The sequence below is a fragment of the Gasterosteus aculeatus genome, chromosome 12 (genome assembly GCF_964276395.1).
Source record: "Gasterosteus aculeatus chromosome 12, fGasAcu3.hap1.1, whole genome shotgun sequence".
Lineage (NCBI taxonomy): Eukaryota > Metazoa > Chordata > Actinopteri > Perciformes > Gasterosteidae > Gasterosteus > Gasterosteus aculeatus.
The window spans coordinates 4,765,818-4,788,982 of record NC_135700.1 but is presented as its reverse complement, the minus strand read 5'-3'; the positions used below and the strand labels follow the sequence as shown (position 1 = coordinate 4,788,982).

At 40.9% G+C, this 23,165-nt stretch overlaps 32 non-coding genes across 32 annotated transcripts; all 32 read right to left on the bottom strand.

Annotated features, from left to right (window-relative positions):
• Window positions 1–134: 134 nt before the first annotated feature.
• On the bottom strand, window positions 135–235 carry trnay-gua (transfer RNA tyrosine (anticodon GUA)). Its single transcript has 2 exons — window positions 199–235; window positions 135–170 (listed from the first exon to the last, which is right to left on the bottom strand). It is a non-coding gene; the product is annotated as a tRNA-Tyr (tRNA).
• Window positions 236–592: 357 nt separating this feature from the next.
• Window positions 593–693, bottom strand: trnay-gua (transfer RNA tyrosine (anticodon GUA)). Its single transcript has 2 exons — window positions 657–693; window positions 593–628 (listed from the first exon to the last, which is right to left on the bottom strand). It is a non-coding gene; the product is annotated as a tRNA-Tyr (tRNA).
• Window positions 694–1,050: 357 nt separating this feature from the next.
• Window positions 1,051–1,151, bottom strand: trnay-gua (transfer RNA tyrosine (anticodon GUA)). The gene is made up of 2 exons: window positions 1,115–1,151; window positions 1,051–1,086 (listed from the first exon to the last, which is right to left on the bottom strand). It is a non-coding gene; the product is annotated as a tRNA-Tyr (tRNA).
• A 357-nt stretch (window positions 1,152–1,508) lies between these two features.
• trnay-gua (transfer RNA tyrosine (anticodon GUA)) lies at window positions 1,509–1,609 on the bottom strand. The gene is made up of 2 exons: window positions 1,573–1,609; window positions 1,509–1,544 (listed from the first exon to the last, which is right to left on the bottom strand). It is a non-coding gene; the product is annotated as a tRNA-Tyr (tRNA).
• Window positions 1,610–2,028: 419 nt separating this feature from the next.
• On the bottom strand, window positions 2,029–2,129 carry trnay-gua (transfer RNA tyrosine (anticodon GUA)). The gene is made up of 2 exons: window positions 2,093–2,129; window positions 2,029–2,064 (listed from the first exon to the last, which is right to left on the bottom strand). It is a non-coding gene; the product is annotated as a tRNA-Tyr (tRNA).
• A 419-nt stretch (window positions 2,130–2,548) lies between these two features.
• trnay-gua (transfer RNA tyrosine (anticodon GUA)) lies at window positions 2,549–2,649 on the bottom strand. Its single transcript has 2 exons — window positions 2,613–2,649; window positions 2,549–2,584 (listed from the first exon to the last, which is right to left on the bottom strand). It is a non-coding gene; the product is annotated as a tRNA-Tyr (tRNA).
• Window positions 2,650–2,944: 295 nt separating this feature from the next.
• On the bottom strand, window positions 2,945–3,045 carry trnay-gua (transfer RNA tyrosine (anticodon GUA)). Its single transcript has 2 exons — window positions 3,009–3,045; window positions 2,945–2,980 (listed from the first exon to the last, which is right to left on the bottom strand). It is a non-coding gene; the product is annotated as a tRNA-Tyr (tRNA).
• A 295-nt stretch (window positions 3,046–3,340) lies between these two features.
• On the bottom strand, window positions 3,341–3,441 carry trnay-gua (transfer RNA tyrosine (anticodon GUA)). The gene is made up of 2 exons: window positions 3,405–3,441; window positions 3,341–3,376 (listed from the first exon to the last, which is right to left on the bottom strand). It is a non-coding gene; the product is annotated as a tRNA-Tyr (tRNA).
• A 295-nt stretch (window positions 3,442–3,736) lies between these two features.
• Window positions 3,737–3,837, bottom strand: trnay-gua (transfer RNA tyrosine (anticodon GUA)). The gene is made up of 2 exons: window positions 3,801–3,837; window positions 3,737–3,772 (listed from the first exon to the last, which is right to left on the bottom strand). It is a non-coding gene; the product is annotated as a tRNA-Tyr (tRNA).
• Window positions 3,838–4,132: 295 nt separating this feature from the next.
• Window positions 4,133–4,233, bottom strand: trnay-gua (transfer RNA tyrosine (anticodon GUA)). The gene is made up of 2 exons: window positions 4,197–4,233; window positions 4,133–4,168 (listed from the first exon to the last, which is right to left on the bottom strand). It is a non-coding gene; the product is annotated as a tRNA-Tyr (tRNA).
• Window positions 4,234–4,651: 418 nt separating this feature from the next.
• trnay-gua (transfer RNA tyrosine (anticodon GUA)) lies at window positions 4,652–4,752 on the bottom strand. Its single transcript has 2 exons — window positions 4,716–4,752; window positions 4,652–4,687 (listed from the first exon to the last, which is right to left on the bottom strand). It is a non-coding gene; the product is annotated as a tRNA-Tyr (tRNA).
• A 357-nt stretch (window positions 4,753–5,109) lies between these two features.
• On the bottom strand, window positions 5,110–5,210 carry trnay-gua (transfer RNA tyrosine (anticodon GUA)). Its single transcript has 2 exons — window positions 5,174–5,210; window positions 5,110–5,145 (listed from the first exon to the last, which is right to left on the bottom strand). It is a non-coding gene; the product is annotated as a tRNA-Tyr (tRNA).
• A 357-nt stretch (window positions 5,211–5,567) lies between these two features.
• Window positions 5,568–5,668, bottom strand: trnay-gua (transfer RNA tyrosine (anticodon GUA)). Its single transcript has 2 exons — window positions 5,632–5,668; window positions 5,568–5,603 (listed from the first exon to the last, which is right to left on the bottom strand). It is a non-coding gene; the product is annotated as a tRNA-Tyr (tRNA).
• A 295-nt stretch (window positions 5,669–5,963) lies between these two features.
• trnay-gua (transfer RNA tyrosine (anticodon GUA)) lies at window positions 5,964–6,064 on the bottom strand. The gene is made up of 2 exons: window positions 6,028–6,064; window positions 5,964–5,999 (listed from the first exon to the last, which is right to left on the bottom strand). It is a non-coding gene; the product is annotated as a tRNA-Tyr (tRNA).
• Window positions 6,065–6,483: 419 nt separating this feature from the next.
• On the bottom strand, window positions 6,484–6,584 carry trnay-gua (transfer RNA tyrosine (anticodon GUA)). The gene is made up of 2 exons: window positions 6,548–6,584; window positions 6,484–6,519 (listed from the first exon to the last, which is right to left on the bottom strand). It is a non-coding gene; the product is annotated as a tRNA-Tyr (tRNA).
• A 357-nt stretch (window positions 6,585–6,941) lies between these two features.
• On the bottom strand, window positions 6,942–7,042 carry trnay-gua (transfer RNA tyrosine (anticodon GUA)). Its single transcript has 2 exons — window positions 7,006–7,042; window positions 6,942–6,977 (listed from the first exon to the last, which is right to left on the bottom strand). It is a non-coding gene; the product is annotated as a tRNA-Tyr (tRNA).
• An 877-nt stretch (window positions 7,043–7,919) lies between these two features.
• Window positions 7,920–8,020, bottom strand: trnay-gua (transfer RNA tyrosine (anticodon GUA)). Its single transcript has 2 exons — window positions 7,984–8,020; window positions 7,920–7,955 (listed from the first exon to the last, which is right to left on the bottom strand). It is a non-coding gene; the product is annotated as a tRNA-Tyr (tRNA).
• Window positions 8,021–8,315: 295 nt separating this feature from the next.
• On the bottom strand, window positions 8,316–8,416 carry trnay-gua (transfer RNA tyrosine (anticodon GUA)). The gene is made up of 2 exons: window positions 8,380–8,416; window positions 8,316–8,351 (listed from the first exon to the last, which is right to left on the bottom strand). It is a non-coding gene; the product is annotated as a tRNA-Tyr (tRNA).
• Window positions 8,417–9,295: 879 nt separating this feature from the next.
• Window positions 9,296–9,396, bottom strand: trnay-gua (transfer RNA tyrosine (anticodon GUA)). The gene is made up of 2 exons: window positions 9,360–9,396; window positions 9,296–9,331 (listed from the first exon to the last, which is right to left on the bottom strand). It is a non-coding gene; the product is annotated as a tRNA-Tyr (tRNA).
• A 357-nt stretch (window positions 9,397–9,753) lies between these two features.
• On the bottom strand, window positions 9,754–9,854 carry trnay-gua (transfer RNA tyrosine (anticodon GUA)). Its single transcript has 2 exons — window positions 9,818–9,854; window positions 9,754–9,789 (listed from the first exon to the last, which is right to left on the bottom strand). It is a non-coding gene; the product is annotated as a tRNA-Tyr (tRNA).
• A 295-nt stretch (window positions 9,855–10,149) lies between these two features.
• Window positions 10,150–10,250, bottom strand: trnay-gua (transfer RNA tyrosine (anticodon GUA)). Its single transcript has 2 exons — window positions 10,214–10,250; window positions 10,150–10,185 (listed from the first exon to the last, which is right to left on the bottom strand). It is a non-coding gene; the product is annotated as a tRNA-Tyr (tRNA).
• Window positions 10,251–10,545: 295 nt separating this feature from the next.
• trnay-gua (transfer RNA tyrosine (anticodon GUA)) lies at window positions 10,546–10,646 on the bottom strand. Its single transcript has 2 exons — window positions 10,610–10,646; window positions 10,546–10,581 (listed from the first exon to the last, which is right to left on the bottom strand). It is a non-coding gene; the product is annotated as a tRNA-Tyr (tRNA).
• Window positions 10,647–11,399: 753 nt separating this feature from the next.
• On the bottom strand, window positions 11,400–11,500 carry trnay-gua (transfer RNA tyrosine (anticodon GUA)). The gene is made up of 2 exons: window positions 11,464–11,500; window positions 11,400–11,435 (listed from the first exon to the last, which is right to left on the bottom strand). It is a non-coding gene; the product is annotated as a tRNA-Tyr (tRNA).
• A 2,796-nt stretch (window positions 11,501–14,296) lies between these two features.
• Window positions 14,297–14,397, bottom strand: trnay-gua (transfer RNA tyrosine (anticodon GUA)). The gene is made up of 2 exons: window positions 14,361–14,397; window positions 14,297–14,332 (listed from the first exon to the last, which is right to left on the bottom strand). It is a non-coding gene; the product is annotated as a tRNA-Tyr (tRNA).
• Window positions 14,398–15,670: 1,273 nt separating this feature from the next.
• On the bottom strand, window positions 15,671–15,771 carry trnay-gua (transfer RNA tyrosine (anticodon GUA)). Its single transcript has 2 exons — window positions 15,735–15,771; window positions 15,671–15,706 (listed from the first exon to the last, which is right to left on the bottom strand). It is a non-coding gene; the product is annotated as a tRNA-Tyr (tRNA).
• A 233-nt stretch (window positions 15,772–16,004) lies between these two features.
• trnay-gua (transfer RNA tyrosine (anticodon GUA)) lies at window positions 16,005–16,105 on the bottom strand. The gene is made up of 2 exons: window positions 16,069–16,105; window positions 16,005–16,040 (listed from the first exon to the last, which is right to left on the bottom strand). It is a non-coding gene; the product is annotated as a tRNA-Tyr (tRNA).
• A 233-nt stretch (window positions 16,106–16,338) lies between these two features.
• trnay-gua (transfer RNA tyrosine (anticodon GUA)) lies at window positions 16,339–16,439 on the bottom strand. The gene is made up of 2 exons: window positions 16,403–16,439; window positions 16,339–16,374 (listed from the first exon to the last, which is right to left on the bottom strand). It is a non-coding gene; the product is annotated as a tRNA-Tyr (tRNA).
• A 628-nt stretch (window positions 16,440–17,067) lies between these two features.
• On the bottom strand, window positions 17,068–17,168 carry trnay-gua (transfer RNA tyrosine (anticodon GUA)). The gene is made up of 2 exons: window positions 17,132–17,168; window positions 17,068–17,103 (listed from the first exon to the last, which is right to left on the bottom strand). It is a non-coding gene; the product is annotated as a tRNA-Tyr (tRNA).
• A 295-nt stretch (window positions 17,169–17,463) lies between these two features.
• trnay-gua (transfer RNA tyrosine (anticodon GUA)) lies at window positions 17,464–17,564 on the bottom strand. The gene is made up of 2 exons: window positions 17,528–17,564; window positions 17,464–17,499 (listed from the first exon to the last, which is right to left on the bottom strand). It is a non-coding gene; the product is annotated as a tRNA-Tyr (tRNA).
• A 2,880-nt stretch (window positions 17,565–20,444) lies between these two features.
• trnay-gua (transfer RNA tyrosine (anticodon GUA)) lies at window positions 20,445–20,545 on the bottom strand. The gene is made up of 2 exons: window positions 20,509–20,545; window positions 20,445–20,480 (listed from the first exon to the last, which is right to left on the bottom strand). It is a non-coding gene; the product is annotated as a tRNA-Tyr (tRNA).
• Window positions 20,546–21,236: 691 nt separating this feature from the next.
• Window positions 21,237–21,337, bottom strand: trnay-gua (transfer RNA tyrosine (anticodon GUA)). Its single transcript has 2 exons — window positions 21,301–21,337; window positions 21,237–21,272 (listed from the first exon to the last, which is right to left on the bottom strand). It is a non-coding gene; the product is annotated as a tRNA-Tyr (tRNA).
• A 1,273-nt stretch (window positions 21,338–22,610) lies between these two features.
• Window positions 22,611–22,711, bottom strand: trnay-gua (transfer RNA tyrosine (anticodon GUA)). Its single transcript has 2 exons — window positions 22,675–22,711; window positions 22,611–22,646 (listed from the first exon to the last, which is right to left on the bottom strand). It is a non-coding gene; the product is annotated as a tRNA-Tyr (tRNA).
• Between the last annotated feature and the right edge of the window lie 454 nt (window positions 22,712–23,165).

Genomic DNA, 23,165 nt, shown 5'->3' with positions numbered 1-23,165 from the left:
ATATTGATGAGAAGCAAGGGTTGAGCTTGTTTTACAAAGAATGGATGGATTTGTCATGAGGAATATTGACAAGATGCAAGGGTTTGCGATCAGGAAATACCTGTTGACCCAAACCGGACAACATTATAAAAATGTCCTTCGAGCCGGAGTTGAACCAGCGACCTAAGGATACCTGCTAATTGCACATTGAACATCAGCCTACAGTCCTCCGCTCTACCAACTGAGCTATCGAAGGGTAAAGAAAGAGACCTGCATTTTAGCGTGTATATTGAGGACGGAGCTGCCGATAAACCAAAGCTTTTTTGACAAAGAATGAATGGATTCTTAATGAGGAATATTGATGAGAAGCAAGGGTTGAGCTTGTTTTACAAAGGATGGATGGATTTGTTATGAGGAATATTGATGAGAAGCAAGGGTTGAGCTTGTTTTACAAAGAATGGATGGATTTGTCATGAGGAATATTGACAAGAAGCAAGGGTTGAGCTTGTTTTACAAAGAATGGATGGATTTGTCATGAGGAATATTGACAAGATGCAAGGGTTTGCGATCAGGAAATACCTGTTGACCCAAACCGGACAACATTATAAAAATGTCCTTCGAGCCGGAGTTGAACCAGCGACCTAAGGATACCTGCTAATTGCACATTGAACATCAGCCTACAGTCCTCCGCTCTACCAACTGAGCTATCGAAGGGTAAAGAAAGAGACCTGCATTTTAGCGTGTATATTGAGGACGGAGCTGCCGATAAACCAAAGCTTTTTTGACAAAGAATGAATGGATTCTTAATGAGGAATATTGATGAGAAGAAAGGGTTGAGCTTGTTTTACAAAGGATGGATGGATTTGTTATGAGGAATATTGATGAGAAGCAAGGGTTGAGCTTGTTTTACAAAGAATGGATGGATTTGTTATGAGGAATATTGATGAGAAGCAAGGGTTGAGCTTGTTTTACAAAGAATGGATGGATTTGTCATGAGGAATATTGACAAGATGCAAGGGTTTGCGATCAGGAAATACCTGTTGACCCAAACCGGACAACATTATAAAAATGTCCTTCGAGCCGGAGTTGAACCAGCGACCTAAGGATACCTGCTAATTGCACATTGAACATCAGCCTACAGTCCTCCGCTCTACCAACTGAGCTATCGAAGGGTAAAGAAAGAAACCTGCATTTTAGCGTGTATATTGAGGACGGAGCTGCCGATAAACCAAAGCTTTTTTGAAAAAGAATGAATGGATTCTTAATGAGGAATATTGATGAGAAGCAAGGGTTGAGCTTGTTTTACAAAGGATGGATGGATTTGTTATGAGGAATATTGATGAGAAGCAAGGGTTGAGCTTGTTTTACAAAGGATGGATGGATTTGTTATGAGGAATATTGATGAGAAGCAAGGGTTGAGCTTGTTTTACAAAGAATGGATGGATTTGTCATGAGGAATATTGACAAGATGCAAGGGTTTGCGATCAGGAAATACCTGTTGACCCAAACCGGACAACATTATAAAAATGTCCTTCGAGCCGGAGTTGAACCAGCGACCTAAGGATACCTGCTAATTGCACATTGAACATCAGCCTACAGTCCTCCGCTCTACCAACTGAGCTATCGAAGGGTAAAGAAAGAGACCTGCATTTTAGCGTGTATATTGAGGACGGAGCTGCCGATAAACCAAAGCTTTTTTGACAAAGAATGAATGGATTCTTAATGAGGAATATTGATGAGAAGCAAGGGTTGAGCTTGTTTTACAAAGGATGGATGGATTTGTTATGAGGAATATTGATGAGAAGCAAGGGTTGAGCTTGTTTTACAAAGGATGGATGGATTTGTTATGAGGAATATTGATGAGAAGCAAGGGTTGAGCTTGTTTTACAAAGGATGGATGGATTTGTTATGAGGAATATTGATGAGAAGCAAGGGTTGAGCTTGTTTTACAAAGAATGGATGGATTTGTCATGATGAATATTGACAGGATGCAAGGGTTTGCGATCAGGAAATACCTGTTGACCCAAACCGGACAACATTATAAAAATGTCCTTCGAGCCGGAGTTGAACCAGCGACCTAAGGATACCTGCTAACTACAGATTGAACATCAGCCTACAGTCCTCCGCTCTACCAACTGAGCTATCGAAGGGTAAAGAAAGAGACCTGCATTTTAGCGTGTATATTGAGGACGGAGCTGCCGATAAACCAAAGCTTTTTTGACAAAGAATGAATGGATTCTTAATGAGGAATATTGATGAGAAGCAAGGGTTGAGCTTGTTTTACAAAGGATGGATGGATTTGTTATGAGGAATATTGATGAGAAGCAAGGGTTGAGCTTGTTTTACAAAGGATGGATGGATTTGTTATGAGGAATATTGATGAGAAGCAAGGGTTGAGCTTGTTTTACAAAGGATGGATGGATTTGTTATGAGGAATATTGATGAGAAGCAAGGGTTGAGCTTGTTTTACAAAGAATGGATGGATTTGTCATGAGGAATATTGACAAGATGCAAGGGTTTGCGATCAGGAAATACCTGTTGACCCAAACCGGACAACATTATAAAAATGTCCTTCGAGCCGGAGTTGAACCAGCGACCTAAGGATACCTGCTAATTGCACATTGAACATCAGCCTACAGTCCTCCGCTCTACCAACTGAGCTATCGAAGGGTAAAGAAAGAGACCTGCATTTTAGCGTGTATATTGAGGACGGAGTTGCTGATAAACCAAAGCTTTTTTGACAAAGAATGAATGGATTCTTAATGAGGAATATTGATGAGAAGCAAGGGTTGAGCTTGTTTTACAAAGGATGGATGGATTTGTTATGAGGAATATTGATGAGAAGCAAGGGTTGAGCTTGTTTTACAAAGAATGGATGGATTTGTCATGAGGAATATTGACAAGAAGCAAGGGTTTGCGATCAGGAAATACCTGTTGACCCAAACCGGACAACATTATAAAAATGTCCTTCGAGCCGGAGTTGAACCAGCGACCTAAGGATACCTGCTAATTGCACATTGAACATCAGCCTACAGTCCTCCGCTCTACCAACTGAGCTATCGAAGGGTAAAGAAAGAAACCTGCATTTTAGCGTGTATATTGAGGACGGAGCTGCCGATAAACCAAAGCTTTTTTGACAAAGAATGAATGGATTCTTAATGAGGAATATTGATGAGAAGCAAGGGTTGAGCTTGTTTTACAAAGGATGGATGGATTTGTTATGAGGAATATTGATGAGAAGCAAGGGTTGAGCTTGTTTTACAAAGAATGGATGGATTTGTCATGAGGAATATTGACAAGGAGCAAGGGTTTGCGATCAGGAAATACCTGTTGACCCAAACAGGACAACATTATAAAAATGTCCTTCGAGCCGGAGTTGAACCAGCGACCTAAGGATACCTGCTAATTGCACATTGAACATCAGCCTACAGTCCTCCGCTCTACCAACTGAGCTATCGAAGGGTAAAGAAAGAGACCTGCATTTTAGCATGTATATTGAGGACGGAGCTGCCGATAAACCAAAGCTTTTTTGACAAAGAATGAATGGATTCTTAATGAGGAATATTGATGAGAAGCAAGGGTTGAGCTTGTTTTACAAAGGATGGATGGATTTGTTATGAGGAATATTGATGAGAAGCAAGGGTTGAGCTTGTTTTACAAAGAATGGATGGATTTGTCATGAGGAATATTGACAAGGAGCAAGGGTTTGCGATCAGGAAATACCTGTTGACCCAAACAGGACAACATTATAAAAATGTCCTTCGAGCCGGAGTTGAACCAGCGACCTAAGGATACCTGCTAATTGCACATTGAACATCAGCCTACAGTCCTCCGCTCTACCAACTGAGCTATCGAAGGGTAAAGAAAGAGACCTGCATTTTAGCATGTATATTGAGGACGGAGCTGCCGATAAACCAAAGCTTTTTTGACAAAGAATGAATGGATTCTTAATGAGGAATATTGATGAGAAGCAAGGGTTGAGCTTGTTTTACAAAGGATGGATGGATTTGTTATGAGGAATATTGATGAGAAGCAAGGGTTGAGCTTGTTTTACAAAGAATGGATGGATTTGTCATGAGGAATATTGACAAGAAGCAAGGGTTTGCGATCAGGAAATACCTGTTGACCCAAACCGGACAACATTATAAAAATGTCCTTCGAGCCGGAGTTGAACCAGCGACCTAAGGATACCTGCTAATTGCACATTGAACATCAGCCTACAGTCCTCCGCTCTACCAACTGAGCTATCGAAGGGTAAAGAAAGAAACCTGCATTTTAGCGTGTATATTGAGGACGGAGCTGCCGATAAACCAAAGCTTTTTTGACAAAGAATGAATGGATTCTTAATGAGGAATATTGATGAGAAGCAAGGGTTGAGCTTGTTTTACAAAGGATGGATGGATTTGTTATGAGGAATATTGATGAGAAGCAAGGGTTGAGCTTGTTTTACAAAGGATGGATGGATTTGTTATGAGGAATATTGATGAGAAGCAAGGGTTGAGCTTGTTTTACAAAGAATGGATGGATTTGTCATGAGGAATATTGATGAGAAGCAAGGGTTGAGGTGTTTTACAAAGAATGGATGGATTTGTCATGAGGAATATTGACAAGATGCAAGGGTTTGCGATCAGGAAATACCTGTTGACCCAAACCGGACAACATTATAAAAATGTCCTTCGAGCCGGAGTTGAACCAGCGACCTAAGGATACCTGCTAATTGCACATTGAACATCAGCCTACAGTCCTCCGCTCTACCAACTGAGCTATCGAAGGGTAAAGAAAGAAACCTGCATTTTAGCGTGTATATTGAGGACGGAGCTGCCGATAAACCAAAGCTTTTTTGACAAAGAATGAATGGATTCTTAATGAGGAATATTGATGAGAAGCAAGGGTTGAGCTTGTTTTACAAAGGATGGATGGATTTGTTATGAGGAATATTGATGAGAAGCAAGGGTTGAGCTTGTTTTACAAAGGATGGATGGATTTGTTATGAGGAATATTGATGAGAAGCAAGGGTTGAGCTTGTTTTACAAAGAATGGATGGATTTGTCATGAGGAATATTGACAAGATGCAAGGGTTTGCGATCAGGAAATACCTGTTGACCCAAACCGGACAACATTATAAAAATGTCCTTCGAGCCGGAGTTGAACCAGCGACCTAAGGATACCTGCTAATTGCACATTGAACATCAGCCTACAGTCCTCCGCTCTACCAACTGAGCTATCGAAGGGTAAAGAAAGAAACCTGCATTTTAGCGTGTATATTGAGGACGGAGCTGCCGATAAACCAAAGCTTTTTTGAAAAAGAATGAATGGATTCTTAATGAGGAATATTGATGAGAAGCAAGGGTTGAGCTTGTTTTACAAAGGATGGATGGATTTGTTATGAGGAATATTGATGAGAAGCAAGGGTTGAGCTTGTTTTACAAAGGATGGATGGATTTGTTATGAGGAATATTGATGAGAAGCAAGGGTTGAGCTTGTTTTACAAAGAATGGATGGATTTGTCATGAGGAATATTGACAAGATGCAAGGGTTTGCGATCAGGAAATACCTGTTGACCCAAACCGGACAACATTATAAAAATGTCCTTCGAGCCGGAGTTGAACCAGCGACCTAAGGATACCTGCTAATTGCACATTGAACATCAGCCTACAGTCCTCCGCTCTACCAACTGAGCTATCGAAGGGTAAAGAAAGAGACCTGCATTTTAGCGTGTATATTGAGGACGGAGCTGCCGATAAACCAAAGCTTTTTTGACAAAGAATGAATGGATTCTTAATGAGGAATATTGATGAGAAGCAAGGGTTGAGCTTGTTTTACAAAGGATGGATGGATTTGTTATGAGGAATATTGATGAGAAGCAAGGGTTGAGCTTGTTTTACAAAGAATGGATGGATTTGTCATGAGGAATATTGACAAGAAGCAAGGGTTTGCGATCAGGAAATACCTGTTGACCCAAACAGGACAACATTATAAAAATGTCCTTCGAGCCGGAGTTGAACCAGCGACCTAAGGATACCTGCTAATTGCACATTGAACATCAGCCTACAGTCCTCCGCTCTACCAACTGAGCTATCGAAGGGTAAAGAAAGAGACCTGCATTTTAGCATGTATATTGAGGACGGAGCTGCCGATAAACCAAAGCTTTTTTGACAAAGAATGAATGGATTCTTAATGAGGAATATTGATGAGAAGCAAGGGTTGAGCTTGTTTTACAAAGGATGGATGGATTTGTTATGAGGAATATTGATGAGAAGCAAGGGTTGAGCTTGTTTTACAAAGGATGGATGGATTTGTTATGAGGAATATTGATGAGAAGCAAGGGTTGAGCTTGTTTTACAAAGAATGGATGGATTTGTTATGAGGAATATTGATGAGAAGCAAGGGTTGAGCTTGTTTTACAAAGAATGGATGGATTTGTCATGAGGAATATTGACAAGATGCAAGGGTTTGCGATCAGGAAATACCTGTTGACCCAAACCGGACAACATTATAAAAATGTCCTTCGAGCCGGAGTTGAACCAGCGACCTAAGGATACCTGCTAATTGCACATTGAACATCAGCCTACAGTCCTCCGCTCTACCAACTGAGCTATCGAAGGGTAAAGAAAGAAACCTGCATTTTAGCGTGTATATTGAGGACGGAGCTGCCGATAAACCAAAGCTTTTTTGACAAAGAATGAATGGATTCTTAATGAGGAATATTGATGAGAAGCAAGGGTTGAGCTTGTTTTACAAAGGATGGATGGATTTGTTATGAGGAATATTGATGAGAAGCAAGGGTTGAGCTTGTTTTACAAAGGATGGATGGATTTGTTATGAGGAATATTGATGAGAAGCAAGGGTTGAGCTTGTTTTACAAAGAATGGATGGATTTGTCATGAGGAATATTGACAAGATGCAAGGGTTTGCGATCAGGAAATACCTGTTGACCCAAACCGGACAACATTATAAAAATGTCCTTCGAGCCGGAGTTGAACCAGCGACCTAAGGATACCTGCTAATTGCACATTGAACATCAGCCTACAGTCCTCCGCTCTACCAACTGAGCTATCGAAGGGTAAAGAAATAAACCTGCATTTTAGCGTGTATATTGAGGACGGAGCTGCCGATAAACCAAAGCTTTTTTGAAAAAGAATGAATGGATTCTTAATGAGGAATATTGATGAGAAGCAAGGGTTGAGCTTGTTTTACAAAGGATGGATGGATTTGTTATGAGGAATATTGATGAGAAGCAAGGGTTGAGCTTGTTTTACAAAGGATGGATGGATTTGTTATGAGGAATATTGATGAGAAGCAAGGGTTGAGCTTGTTTTACAAAGAATGGATGGATTTGTCATGAGGAATATTGACAAGATGCAAGGGTTTGCGATCAGGAAATACCTGTTGACCCAAACCGGACAACATTATAAAAATGTCCTTCGAGCCGGAGTTGAACCAGCGACTTAAGGATACCTGCTAACTACAGATTGAACATCAGCCTACAGTCCTCCGCTCTACCAACTGAGCTATCGAAGGGTAAAGAAAGAGACCTGCATTTTAGCGTGTATATTGAGGACGGAGCTGCCGATAAACCAAAGCTTTTTTGACAAAGAATGAATGGATTCCTAATGAGGAATATTGATGAGAAGCAAGGGTTGAGCTTGTTTTACAAAGGATGGATGGATTTGTTATGAGGAATATTGATGAGAAGCAAGGGTTGAGCTTGTTTTACAAAGGATGGATGGATTTGTTATGAGGAATATTGATGAGAAGCAAGGGTTGAGCTTGTTTTACAAAGGATGGATGGATTTGTTATGAGGAATATTGATGAGAAGCAAGGGTTGAGCTTGTTTTACAAAGAATTGATGGATTTGTCATGAGGAATATTGACAAGATGCAAGGGTTTGCGATCAGGAAATACCTGTTGACCCAAACCGGACAACATTATAAAAATGTCCTTCGAGCCGGAGTTGAACCAGCGACCTAAGGATACCTGCTAATTGCACATTGAACATCAGCCTACAGTCCTCCGCTCTACCAACTGAGCTATCGAAGGGTAAAGAAAGAGACCTGCATTTTAGCGTGTATATTGAGGACGGAGCTGCCGATAAACCAAAGCTTTTTTGACAAAGAATGAATGGATTCTTAATGAGGAATATTGATGAGAAGCAAGGGTTGAGCTTGTTTTACAAAGGATGGATGGATTTGTTATGAGGAATATTGATGAGAAGCAAGGGTTGAGCTTGTTTTACAAAGGATGGATGGATTTGTCATGAGGAATATTGACAAGAAGCAAGGGTTTGCGATCAGGAAATACCTGTTGACCCAAACAGGACAACATTATAAAAATGTCCTTCGAGCCGGAGTTGAACCAGCGACCTAAGGATACCTGCTAATTGCACATTGAACATCAGCCTACAGTCCTCCGCTCTACCAACTGAGCTATCGAAGGGTAAAGAAAGAGACCTGCATTTTAGCGTGTATATTGAGGACGGAGCTGCCGATAAACCAAAGCTTTTTTTAAAAAAAGAATGAATGGATTCTTAATGAGGAATATTGATGAGAAGCAAGGGTTGAGCTTGTTTTACAAAGGATGGATGGATTTGTTATGAGGAATATTGATGAGAAGCAAGGGTTGAGCTTGTTTTACAAAGAATGGATGGATTTTTCATGAGGAATATTGATGAGAAGCAAGGGTTGAGCTTGTTTTACAAAGAATGGATGGATTTGTCATGAGGAATATTGACAAGAAGCAAGGGTTTGCGATCAGGAAATACCTGTTGACCCAAACCGGACAACATTATAAAAATGTCCTTTGAGCCGGAGTTGAACCAGCGACCTAAGGATACCTGCTAATTGCAGATTGAACATCAGCCTACAGTCCTCCGCTCTACCAACTGAGCTATCGAAGGGTAAAGAAAGAGACCTGCATTTTAGCGTGTATATTGAGGACGGAGCTGCCGATAAACCAAAGCTTTTTTGACAAAGAATGAATGGATTCTTAATGAGGAATATTGATGAGAAGCAAGGGTTGAGCTTGTTTTACAAAGGATGGATGGATTTGTTATGAGGAATATTGATGAGAAGCAAGGGTTGAGCTTGTTTTACAAAGGATGGATGGATTTGTTATGAGGAATATTGATGAGAAGCAAGGGTTGAGCTTGTTTTACAAAGAATGGATGGATTTGTTATGAGGAATATTGATGAGAAGCAAGGGTTGAGCTTGTTTTACAAAGAATGGATGGATTTGTCATGAGGAATATTGACAAGATGCAAGGGTTTGCGATCAGGAAATACCTGTTGACCCAAACCGGACAACATTATAAAAATGTCCTTCGAGCCGGAGTTGAACCAGCGACCTAAGGATACCTGCTAATTGCACATTGAACATCAGCCTACAGTCCTCCGCTCTACCAACTGAGCTATCGAAGGGTAAAGAAAGAAACCTGCATTTTAGCGTGTATATTGAGGACGGAGCTGCCGATAAACCAAAGCTTTTTTGACAAAGAATGAATGGATTCTTAATGAGGAATATTGATGAGAAGCAAGGGTTGAGCTTGTTTTACAAAGGATGGATGGATTTGTTATGAGGAATATTGATGAGAAGCAAGGGTTGAGCTTGTTTTACAAAGGATGGATGGATTTGTTATGAGGAATATTGATGAGAAGCAAGGGTTGAGCTTGTTTTACAAAGAATGGATGGATTTGTCATGAGGAATATTGACAAGATGCAAGGGTTTGCGATCAGGAAATACCTGTTGACCCAAACCGGACAACATTATAAAAATGTCCTTCGAGCCGGAGTTGAACCAGCGACCTAAGGATACCTGCTAATTGCACATTGAACATCAGCCTACAGTCCTCCGCTCTACCAACTGAGCTATCGAAGGGTAAAGAAAGAGACCTGCATTTTAGCGTGTATATTGAGGACGGAGCTGCCGATAAACCAAAGCTTTTTTGACAAAGAATGAATGGATTCTTAATGAGGAATATTGATGAGAAGCAAGGGTTGAGCTTGTTTTACAAAGGATGGATGGATTTGTTATGAGGAATATTGATGAGAAGCAAGGGTTGAGCTTGTTTTACAAAGAATGGATGGATTTGTCATGAGGAATATTGACAAGAAGCAAGGGTTTGCGATCAGGAAATACCTGTTGACCCAAACCGGACAACATTATAAAAATGTCCTTCGAGCCGGAGTTGAACCAGCGACCTAAGGATACCTGCTAATTGCACATTGAACATCAGCCTACAGTCCTCCGCTCTACCAACTGAGCTATCGAAGGGTAAAGAAAGAGACCTGCATTTTAGCGGGTATATTGAGGACGGAGCTGCCGATAAACCAAAGCTTTTTTGACAAAGAATGAATGGATTCTTAATGAGGAATATTGATGAGAAGCAAGGGTTGAGCTTGTTTTACAAAGGATGGATGGATTTGTTATGAGGAATATTGATGAGAAGCAAGGGTTGAGCTTGTTTTACAAAGAATGGATGGATTTGTCATGAGGAATATTGACAAGAAGCAAGGGTTTGCGATCAGGAAATACCTGTTGACCCAAACCGGACAACATTATAAAAATGTCCTTCGAGCCGGAGTTGAACCAGCGACCTAAGGATACGTGCAAATTGCACATTGAACATCAGCCTACAGTCCTCCGCTCTACCAACTGAGCTATCGAAGGGTAAAGAAAGAGACCTGCATTTTAGCGTGTATATTGAGGACGGAGCTACCGATAAACCAAAGCTTTTTTGACAAAGAATGAATGAATTCTTAATGAGGAATATTGATGAGAAGCAAGGGTTGAGCTTGTTTTACAAAGGATGGATGGATTTATTATGAGGAATATTGATGAGAAGCAAGGGTTGAGCTTGTTTTACAAAGAATGGATGGATTTGTCATGAGGAATATTGACAAGAAGCAAGGGTTTGCGATCAGGAAATACCTGTTGACCCAAACCGGACAACATTATAAAAATGTCCTTTGAGCCGGAGTTGAACCAGCGACCTAAGGATACCTGCTAATTGCACATTGAACATCAGCCTACAGTCCTCCGCTCTACCAACTGAGCTATCGAAGGGTAAAGAAAGAGACCTGCATTTTAGCGTGTATATTGAGGATGGAGCTGCCGATAAACCAAAGCTTTTTTGACAAAGAATGAATGGATTCTTAATGAGGAATATTGATGAGAAGCAAGGGTTGAGCTTGTTTTACAAAGGATGGATGGATTTGTTATGAGGAATATTGATGAGAAGCAAGGGTTGAGCTTGTTTTACAAAGGATGGATGGATTTGTTATGAGGAATATTGATGAGAAGCAAGGGTTGAGCTTGTTTTACAAAGAATGGATGGATTTGTCATGAGGAATATTGACAAGATGCAAGGGTTTGCGATCAGGAAATACCTGTTGACCCAAACCGGACAACATTATAAAAATGTCCTTCGAGCCGGAGTTGAACCAGCGACCTAAGGATACCTGCTAATTGCACATTGAACATCAGCCTACAGTCCTCCGCTCTACCAACTGAGCTATCGAAGGGTAAAGAAAGAGACCTGCATTTTAGCGTGTATATTGAGGACGGAGCTGCCGATAAACCAAAGCTTTTTTGACAAAGAATAAATGGATTCTTAATGAGGAATATTGATGAGAAGCAAGGGTTGAGCTTGTTTTACAAAGGATGGATGGATTTGTTATGAGGAATATTGATGAGAAGCAAGGGTTGAGCTTGTTTTACAAAGAATGGATGGATTTGTCATGAGGAATATTGACAAGAAGCAAGGGTTTGCGATCAGGAAATACCTGTTGTCCCAAACCGGACAACATTATGAAAATGTCCTTCGAGCCGGAGTTGAACCACCGACCTAAGGATACCTGCTAATTGCACATTGAACATCAGCCTACAGTCCACCGCTCTACCAACTGAGCTATCGAAGGGTAAAGAAAGAGACCTGCATTTTAGCGTGTATATTGAGGACGGAGCTGCCGATAAACCAAAGCTTTTTTGACAAAGAATGAATGGATTCTTAATGAGGAATATTGATGAGAAGCAAGGGTTGAGCTTGTTTTACAAAGGATGGATGGATTTGTTATGAGGAATATTGATGAGAAGCAAGGGTTGAGCTTGTTTTACAAAGGATGGATGGATTTGTTATGAGGAATATTGATGAGAAGCAAGGGTTGAGCTTGTTTTACAAAAAAATGGATGGATTTGTCATGAGGAATATTGACAAGATGCAAGGGTTTGCGATCAGGAAATACCTGTTGACCCAAAACGGACAACATCATAAAAATGTCCTTCGAGCCGGAGTTGAACCAGCGACCTAAGGATACCTGCTAATTGCACATTGAACATCAGCCTAGAGTCCTCCACTCTACCAACTGAGCTATCGAAGGGTAAAGAAAGAGACCTGCATTTTAGTGTGTATATTGAGGACGGAGCTGCCGATAAACCAAAGCTTTTTTGACAAAGAATGAATGGATTCTTAATGAGGAATATTGATGAGAAGCAAGGGTTGAGCTTGTTTTACAAAGGATGGATGGATTTGTTATGAGGAATATTGATGAGAAGCAAGGGTTGAGCTTGTTTTACAAAGGATGGATGGATTTGTTATGAGGAATATTGATGAGAAGCAAGGGTTGAGCTTGTTTTACAAAGAATGGATGGATTTGTCATGAGGAATATTGACAAGATGCAAGGGTTTGCGATCAGGAAATACCTGTTGACCCAAACCGGACAACATTATAAAAATGTCCTTCGAGCCAGAGTTGAACCAGCGACCTAAGGATACCTGCTAACTACAGATTGAACATCAGCCTACAGTCCTCCGCTCTACTAACTGAGCTATCGAAGGGTAAAGAAAGAGACCTGCATTTTAGCGTGTATATTGAGGACGGAGCTGCCGATAAACCAAAGCTTTTTTGACAAAGAATGAATGGATTCTTAATGAGGAATATTGATGAGAAGCAAGGGTTGAGCTTGTTTTACAAAGGATGGATGGATTTATTATGAGGAATATTGATGAGAAGCAAGGGTTGAGCTTGTTTTACAAAGAATGGATGGATTTGTCATGAGGAATATTGACAAGAAGCAAGGGTTTGCGATCAGGAAATACCTGTTGACCCAAACCGGACAACATTATAAAAATGTCCTTCGAGCCGGAGTTGAACCAGCGACCTAAGGATACCTGCTAATTGCACATTGAACATCAGCCTACATTCCTCCGCTCTACCAACTGAGCTATCGAAGGGTAAAGAAAGAGACCTGCATTTTAGCGTGTATATTGAGGACGGAGCTGCCGATAAACCAAAGCTTTTTTGACAAAGAATGAATGGATCCTTAATGAGGAATATTGATGAGAAGCAAGGGTTGAGCTTGTTTTACAAAGGATGGATGGATTTGTTATGAGGAATATTGATGAGAAGCAAGGGTTGAGCTTGTTTTACAAAGGATGGATGGATTTGTCATGAGGAATATTGACAAGATGCAAGGGTTTGCGATCAGGAAATACCTGTTGACCCAAACCGGACAACATTATAAAAATGTCCTTCGAGCCGGAGTTGAACCAGCGAACTAAGGATACCTGCTAATTGCACATTGAACATCAGCCTACAGTCCTCCGCTCTACCAACTGAGCTATCGAAGGGTAAAGAAAGAGACCTGCATTTTAGCGTGTATATTGAGGACGGAGCTGCCGATAAACCAAAGCTTTTTTGACAAAGAATGAATGGATTCTTAATGAGGAATATTGATGAGAAGCAAGGGTTGAGCTTGTTTTACAAAGGATGGATGGATTTGTTATGAGGAATATTGATGAGAAGCAAGGGTTGAGCTTGTTTTACAAAGAATGGATGGATTTGTCATGAGGAATATTGACAAGATGCAAGGGTTTGCGATCAGGAAATACCTGTTGACCCAAACCGGACAACATTATAAAAATGTCCTTCGAGCCGGAGTTGAACCAGCGACCTAAGTATACCTGCTAATTGCACATTGAACATCAGCCTACAGTCCTCCGCTCTACCAACTGAGCTATCGAAGGGTAAAGAAAGAGACCTGCATTTTAGCGTGTATATTGAGGACTGAGCTGCCGATAAACGAAAGCTTTTTTGACAAAGAATGAATGGATTCTTAATGAGGAATATTGATGAGAAGCAAGGGTTGAGCTTGTTTTACAAAGGATGGATGGATTTGTTATGAGGAATATTGATGAGAAGCAAGGGTTGAGCTTGTTTTACAAAGAATGGATGGATTTGTCATGAGGAATATTGACAAGAAGCAAGGGTTTGTGATCAGGAAATACCTGTTGACCCAAACCGGACAACATTATAAAAATGTCCTTCGAGCCGGAGTTGAACCAGCGACCTAAGGATACCTGCTAATTGCACATTGAACATCAGCCTACAGTCCTCCGCTCTACCAACTGAGCTATCGAAGGGTAAAGACAGAGACCTGCATTTTAGCGTGTATATTGAGGACGGAGCTGCCGATAAACCAAAGCTTTTTTGACAAAGAATGAATGGATTCTTAATGAGGAATATTGATGAGAAGCAAGGGTTGAGCTTGTTTTACAAAGGATGGATGGATTTGTTATGAGGAATATTGATGAGAAGCAAGGGTTGAGCTTGTTTTACAAAGGATGGATGGATTTGTTATGAGGAATATTGATGAGAAGCAAGGGTTGAGCTTGTTTTACAAAGGATGGATGGATTTGTTATGAGGAATATTGATGAGAAGCAAGGGTTGAGCTTGTTTTACAAAGGATGGATGGATTTGTTATGAGGAATATTGATGAGAAGCAAGGGTTGAGCTTGTTTTACAAAGAATGGATGGATTTGTCATGAGGAATATTGACAAGAAGCAAGGGTTTGCGATCAGGAAATACCTGTTGACCCAAACAGGACAACATTATAAAAATGTCCTTCGAGGCGGAGTTGAACCAGCGACCTAAGGATACCTGCTAATTGCACATTGAACATCAGCCTACAGTCCTCCGCTCTACCAACTGAGCTATCGAAGGGTAAAGAAAGAGACCTGCATTTTAGCGTGTATATTGAGGACGGAGCTGCCGATAAACCAAAGCTTTTTTGACAAAGAATGAATGGATTCTTAATGAGGAATATTGATGAGAAGCAAGGGTTGAGCTTGTTTTACAAAGGATGGATGGATTTGTTATGAGGAATATTGATGAGAAGCAAGGGTTGAGCTTGTTTTACAAAGGATGGATGGATTTGTTATGAGGAATATTGATGAGAAGCAAGGGTTGAGCTTGTTTTACAAAGAATGGATGGATTTGTCATGAGGAATATTGACAAGAAGCAAGGGTTTGCGATCAGGAAATACCTGTTCACCCAAACCGGACAACATTATAAAAATGTCCTTCGAGCCAGAGTTGAACCAGCGACCTAAGGATACCTGCTAAATGCGGATTGAACATCAACCTACAGTCCTCCGCTCTACCAACTGAGCTATCGAAGGGTAAAGAAAGAGACCTGCATTTTAGCGTGTATATTGAGGACGGAGCTGCCGATAAACCAAAGCTTTTTTGACAAAGAATGAATGGATTCTTAATGAGGAATATTGATGAGAAGCAAGGGTTGAGCTTGTTTTACAAAGAATGCATGGATTTGTCATGAGGAATATTGACAAGAAGCCAGGGTTTGCGATCAGGAAATACCTGTTGACCTAAACCGGACAACATTATAAAAATGTCCTTCGAGCCGGAGTTGAACCAGCGACCTAAGGATACCTGCTAATTGCAGATTGAACATCAGCCTACAGTCCTCCGCTCTACCAACTGAGCTATCGAAGGGTAAAGAAAGAGACCTGCATTTTAGCGTGGATATTGAGGACGAAGCTGCCGATAAACCAAAGCTTTTTTGACAAAGAATGAATGGATTCTTAATGAGGAATATTGATGAGAAGCAAGGGTTGAGCTTGTTTTACAAAGAATGCATGGATTTGTCATGAGGAATATTGACAAGAAGCCAGGGTTTGCGATCAGGAAATACCTGTTGACCTAAACCGGACAACATTATTAAAATTTCCTTCGAGCCGGAGTTGAACCAGCGACCTAAGGATACCTGCTAATTGCAGACTGAACATCAGCCTACAGTCCTCCGCTCTACCAACTGAGCTATCGAAGGGTAAAGAAAGAGACCTGCATTTTAGCGTGTATATTGAGGACGGAGCTGCCGATAAACCAAAGCTTTTTTGACAAAGAATGAATGGATTCTTAATGAGGAATATTGATGAGAAGCAAGGGTTGAGCTTGTTTTACAAAGAATGGATGGATTTGTCATGAGGAATATTGACAAGAAGCAAGGGTTTGCGATCATGAAATACCTGTTGACCCAAACCGGACAACATTATAAAAATGTCCTTCGAGCCGGAGTTGAACCAGCGACCTAAGGATACCTGCTAATTGCAGATTGAACATCAGCCTACAGTCCTCCGCTCTACCAACTGAGCTATCGAAGGGTAAAGAAAGAGACCTGCATTTTAGCGTGTATATTGAGGACGGAGCTGCCGATAAACCAAAGCTTTTTTGACAAAGAATGAATGGATTCTTAATGAGGAATATTGATGAGAAGCAAGGGTTGAGCTTGTTTTACAAAGGATGGATGGATTTGTTCTGAGGAATATTGATGAGAAGCAAGGGTTGAGCTTGTTTTACAAAGAATGGATGGATTTGTCATGAGGAATATTGACAAAAAGCAAGGTTTGCGATCAGGAAATACCTGTTGACCCAAAACGGACAACATTATAAAAATGTCCTTCGAGCCGGAGTTTGACCAGCGACCTAAGGATACCTGCTAATTGCAGATTGAACATCAGCCTACAGTCCTCCTCTCTACCAACTGAGCTATCGAAGGGTAAAGAAAGAAACCTGCATTTTAGCGTGTATATTGAGGATGGAGCTGACAATAAACCAAGGCTTGTTTGACAAAGAATGAATGGATTCCTAATGGGGAATATTGATAAGAAGCAAGGGTTGAGCTTGTTTTACAAAGAATGGATGGATTTGTCATGAGGAATATTGACAAGAAGCAAGGGTTTGCGATCAGGAAATACCTGTTCACCCAAACCGGACAACATTATAAAAATGTCCTTCGAGCCGGAGTTGAACCAGCGACCTAAGGATACCTGCTAATTGCACATTGAACATCAGCCTACAGTCCTCCGCTCTACCAACTGAGCTATCGAAGGGTAAGGAAAGAGACCTGCATTTTAGCGTGTATATTGAGGACGGAGCTGCCGATAAACCAAAGCTTTTTTGACAAAGAATGAATGGATTCTTAATGAGGAATATCGATGAGAAGCAAGGGTTGAGCTTGTTTTACAAAGGATGGATGGATTTGTTATGACGGATATTGATGAGAAGCAAGGGTTGAGCTTGTTTTACAAAGAATGAATGGATTTGTCATGAGGAATATTGACAAGAAGCAAGGGTTTGCGATTAGGAAATACCTGTTGACCCAAACCGGACAACATTATAAAAATGTCCTTCGAGCCGGAGTTGAACCAGCGACCTAAGGATACCTGCTAATTGCACATTGAACATCAGCCTACAGTCCTCCGCTCTACCAACTGAGCTATCGAAGGGTAAAGAAAGAGACCTGCATTTTAGCGTGTATATTGAGGACGGAGCTGCCGATAAACCAAAGCTTTTTTGACAAAGAATGAATGGATTCTTAATGAGGAATATTGATGAGAAGCAAGGGTTGAGCTTGTTTTACAAAGGATGGATGGATTTGTTATGAGGAATATTGATGAGAAGCAAGGGTTGAGCTTGTTTTACAAAGGATGGATGGATTTGTTATGAGGAATATTGATGAGAAGCAAGGGTTTGCGATCAGGAAATACCTGTTGACCCAAACAGGACAACATTATAAAAATGTCCTTCGAGGCGGAGTTGAACCAGCGACCTAAGGATACCTGCTAATTGCACATTGAACATCAGCCTACAGTCCTCCGCTCTACCAACTGAGCTATCGAAGGGTAAAGAAAGAGACCTGCATTTTAGCGTGTATATTGAGGACGGAGCTGCCGATAAACCAAAGCTTTTTTGACAAAGAATGAATGGATTCTTAATGAGGAATATTGATGAGAAGCAAGGGTTGAGCTTGTTTTACAAAGGATGGATGGATTTGTTATGAGGAATATTGATGAGAAGCAAGGGTTGAGCTTGTTTTACAAAGGATGGATGGATTTGTTATGAGGAATATTGATGAGAAGCAAGGGTTGAGCTTGTTTTACAAAGAATGGATGGATTTGTCATGAGGAATATTGACAAGAAGCAAGGGTTTGCGATCAGGAAATACCTGTTCACCCAAACCGGACAACATTATAAAAATGTCCTTCGAGCCAGAGTTGAACCAGCGACCTAAGGATACCTGCTAAATGCGGATTGAACATCAACCTACAGTCCTCCGCTCTACCAACTGAGCTATCGAAGGGTAAAGAAAGAGACCTGCATTTTAGCGTGTATATTGAGGACGGAGCTGCCGATAAACCAAAGCTTTTTTGACAAAGAATGAATGGATTCTTAATGAGGAATATTGATGAGAAGCAAGGGTTGAGCTTGTTTTACAAAGAATGCATGGATTTGTCATGAGGAATATTGACAAGAAGCCAGGGTTTGCGATCAGGAAATACCTGTTGACCTAAACCGGACAACATTATAAAAATGTCCTTCGAGCCGGAGTTGAACCAGCGACCTAACGATACCTGCTAATTGCAGATTGAACATCAGCCTACAGTCCTCCGCTCTACCAACTGAGCTATCGAAGGGTAAAGAAAGAGACCTGCATTTTAGCGTGGATATTGAGGACGAAGCTGCCGATAAACCAAAGCTTTTTTGACAAAGAATGAATGGATTCTTAATGAGGAATATTGATGAGAAGCAAGGGTTGAGCTTGTTTTACAAAGAATGCATGGATTTGTCATGAGGAATATTGACAAGAAGCCAGGGTTTGCGATCAGGAAATACCTGTTGACCTAAACCGGACAAAATTATTAAAATTTCCTTTGAGCCGGAGTTGAACCAGCGACCTAAGGATACCTGCTAATTGCAGACTGAACATCAGCCTACAGTCCTCCGCTCTACCAACTGAGCTATCGAAGGGTAAAGAAAGAAACCTGCATTTTAGCGTGTATATTGAGGATGGAGCTGACAATAAACCAAGGCTTGTTTGACAAAGAATGAATGGATTCCTAATGGGGAATATTGATAAGAAGCAAGGGTTGAGCTTGTTTTACAAAGAATGGATGGATTTGTCATGAGGAATATTGACAAGAAGCAAGGGTTTGCGATCAGGAAATACCTGTTCACCCAAACCGGACAACATTATAAAAATGTCCTTCGAGCCAGAGTTGAACCAGCGACCTAAGGATACCTGCTAAATGCGGATTGAACATCAGCCTACAGTCCTCCGCTCTACCAACTGAGCTATCGAAGGGTAAAGAAAGAGACTTGCATTTTAGCGTGTATATTGAGGACGGAGCTGCCGATAAACCAAAGCTTTTTTGACAAAGAATGAATGGGTTCTTAATGAGGAATATCGATGAGAAGCAAGGGTTGAGCTTGTTTTACAAAGGATGGATGGATTTGTTCTGAGGAATATTGATGAGAAGCAAGGGTTGAGCTTGTTTTACAAAGAATGGATGGATTTGTCATGAGGAATATTGACAAAAAGCAAGGTTTGCGATCAGGAAATACCTGTTGACCCAAAACGGACAACATTATAAAAATGTCCTTCGAGCCGGAGTTGGACCAGCGACCTAAGGATACCTGCTAATTGCAGATTGAACATCAGCCTACAGTCCTCCTCTCTACCAACTGAGCTATCGAAGGGTAAAGAAAGAAACCTGCATTTTAGCGTGTATATTGAGGATGGAGCTGACAATAAACCAAGGCTTGTTTGACAAAGAATGAATGGATTCCTAATGGGGAATATTGATAAGAAGCAAGGGTTGAGCTTGTTTTACAAAGAATGGATGGATTTGTCATGAGGAATATTGACAAGAAGCAAGGGTTTGCGATCAGGAAATACCTGTTCACCCAAACCGGACAACATTATAAAAATGTCCTTCGAGCCAGAGTTGAACCAGCGACCTAAGGATACCTGCTAAATGCGGATTGAACATCAGCCTACAGTCCTCCGCTCTACCAACTGAGCTATCGAAGGGTAAAGAAAGAGACTTGCATTTTAGCGTGTATATTGAGGACGGAGCTGCCGATAAACCAAAGCTTTTTTGACAAAGAATGAATGGGTTCTTAATGAGGAATATCAATGAGAAGCAAGGGTTGAGCTTGTTTTACAAAGGATGGATGGATTTGTTATGAGGAATATTGATGAGAAGCAAGGGTTGAGCTTGTTTTACAAAGAATGGATGGATTTGTCATGAGGAATATTGACAAGAAGCAAGGGTTTGCGATCAGGAAATACCTGTTGACCCAAACCGGACAACATTATAAAAATGTCCTTCGAGCCGGAGTTGAACCAGCGACCTAAGGATACCTGCTAATTGCACATTGAACATCAGCCTACAGTCCTCCGCTCTACCAACTGAGCTATCGAAGGGTAAGGAAAGAGACCTGCATTTTAGCGTGTATATTGAGGACGGAGCTGCCGATAAACCAAAGCTTTTTTGACAAAGAATGAATGGATTCTTAATGAGGAATATCGATGAGAAGCAAGGGTTGAGCTTGTTTTACAAAGGATGGATGGATTTGTTATGACGGATATTGATGAGAAGCAAGGGTTGAGCTTGTTTTACAAAGAATGGATGGATTTGTCATGAGGAATATTGACAAGAAGCAAGGGTTTGCGATCAGGAAATACCTGTTCACCCAAACCGGACAACATTATAAAAATGTCCTTCGAGCCAGAGTTGAACCAGCGACCTAAGGATACCTGCTAAATGCGGATTGAACATCAGCCTACAGTCCTCCGCTCTACCAACTGAGCTATCGAAGGGTAAAGAAAGAGACTTGCATTTTAGCGTGTATATTGAGGACGGAGCTGCCGATAAACCAAAGCTTTTTTGACAAAGAATGAATGGGTTCTTAATGAGGAATATCGATGAGAAGCAAGGGTTGAGCTTGTTTTACAAAGGATGGATGGATTTGTTATGAGGAATATTGATGAGAAGCAAGGGTTGAGCTTGTTTTACAAAGAATGAATGGATTTGTCATGAGGAATATTGACAAGAAGCAAGGGTTTGCGATTAGGAAATACCTGTTGACCCAAACCGGACAACATTATAAAAATGTCCTTCGAGCCGGAGTTGAACCAGCGACCTAAGGATACCTGCTAATTGCACATTGAACATCAGCCTACAGTCCTCCGCTCTACCAACTGAGCTATCGAAGGGTAAAGAAAGAGACCTGCATTTTATCGTGTATATTGAGGACGGAGCTGCCGATAAACCAAAGCTTTTTTGACAAAGAATGAATGGATTCTTAATGAGGAATATTGATGAGAAGCAAGGGTTGAGCTTGTTTTACAAAGGATGGATGGATTTGTTATGAGGAATATTGATGAGAAGCAAGGGTTGAGCTTGTTTTACAAAGGATGGATGGATTTGTTATGAGGAATATTGATGAGAAGCAAGGGTTGAGCTTGTTTTACAAAGAATGGATGGATTTGTCATGAGGAATATTGACAAGATGCAAGGGTTTGCGATCAGGAAATACCTGTTGACCCAAACCGGACAACATTATAAAAATGTCCTTCGAGCGGGAGTTGAACCAGCGACCTAAGGATACCTGCTAATTACAGATTGAACATCAGCCTACAGTCCTCCGCTCTACCAACTGAGCTATCGAAGGGTAAAGAAAGAGACCTGCATTTTAGCGTGTATATTGAGGACGGAGCTGCCGATAAACCAAAGCTTTTTTGACAAAGAATGAATGGATTCTTAATGAGGAATATTAATGAGAAGCAAGGGTTGAGCTTGTTTTACAAAGGATGGATGGATTTGTTATGAGGAATATTGATGAGAAGCAAGGGTTGAGCTTGTTTTACAAAGGATGGATGGATTTGTTATGAGGAATATTGATGAGAAGCAAGGGTTGAGCTTGTTTTACAAAGAATGGATGGATTTGTCATGAGGAATATTGACAAGATGCAAGGGTTTGCGATCAGGAAATACCTGTTGACCCAAACCGGACAACATTATAAAAATGTCCTTCGAGCCGGAATTGAACCAGCGACCTAAGGATACCTGCTAACTACAGATTGAACATCAGCCTAAAGTCCTCCGCTCTACCAACTGAGCTATCGAAGGGTAAAGAAAGAGACCTGCATTTTAGCGTGTATATTGAGGACGGAGCTGCCGATAAACCAAAGCTTTTTTGACAAAGAATGAATGGATTCTTAATGAGGAATATTGATGAGAAGCAAGGGTTGAGCTTGTTTTACAAAGGATGGATGGATTTGTTATGAGGAATATTGATGAGAAGCAAGGGTTGAGGTTGTTTTACAAAGGATGGATGGATTTGTTATGGGGAATATTGATGAGAAGCAAGGGTTGAGCTTGTTTTACAAAGAATGGATGGATTTGTCATGATGAATATTGACAAGATGCAAGGGTTTGCGATCAGGAAATACCTGTTGACCCAAACCGGACAACATTATAAAAATGTCCTTCGAGCCGGAGTTGAACCAGCGACCTAAGGATACCTGCTAACTACAGATTGAACATCAGCCTACAGTCCTCCGCTCTACCAACTGAGCTATCGAAGGGTAAAGAAAGAGACCTGCATTTTAGCGTGTATATTGAGGACGGAGCTGCCGATAAACCAAAGCTTTTTTGACAAAGAATGAATGGATTCTTAATGAGGAATATTGATGAGAAGCAAGGGTTGAGCTTGTTTTACAAAGGATGGATGGATTTGTTATGAGGAATATTGATGAGAAGCAAGGGTTGAGCTTGTTTTACAAAGAATGGATGGATTTGTCATGAGGAATATTGACAAGAAGCAAGGGTTTGCGATCAGGAAATACCTGTTGACCCAAACCGGACAACATTATAAAAATGTCCTTCGAGCCGGAGTTGAATGGATGGATTTGTCATGAGGAATATTGACAAGAAGCAAGGGTTTGCGATCAGGAAATACCTGTTGACCCAAACCGGACAACATTATAAAAATGTCCTTCGAGCCGGAGTTAAACCAGCGACCTAAGGATACCTGCTAAT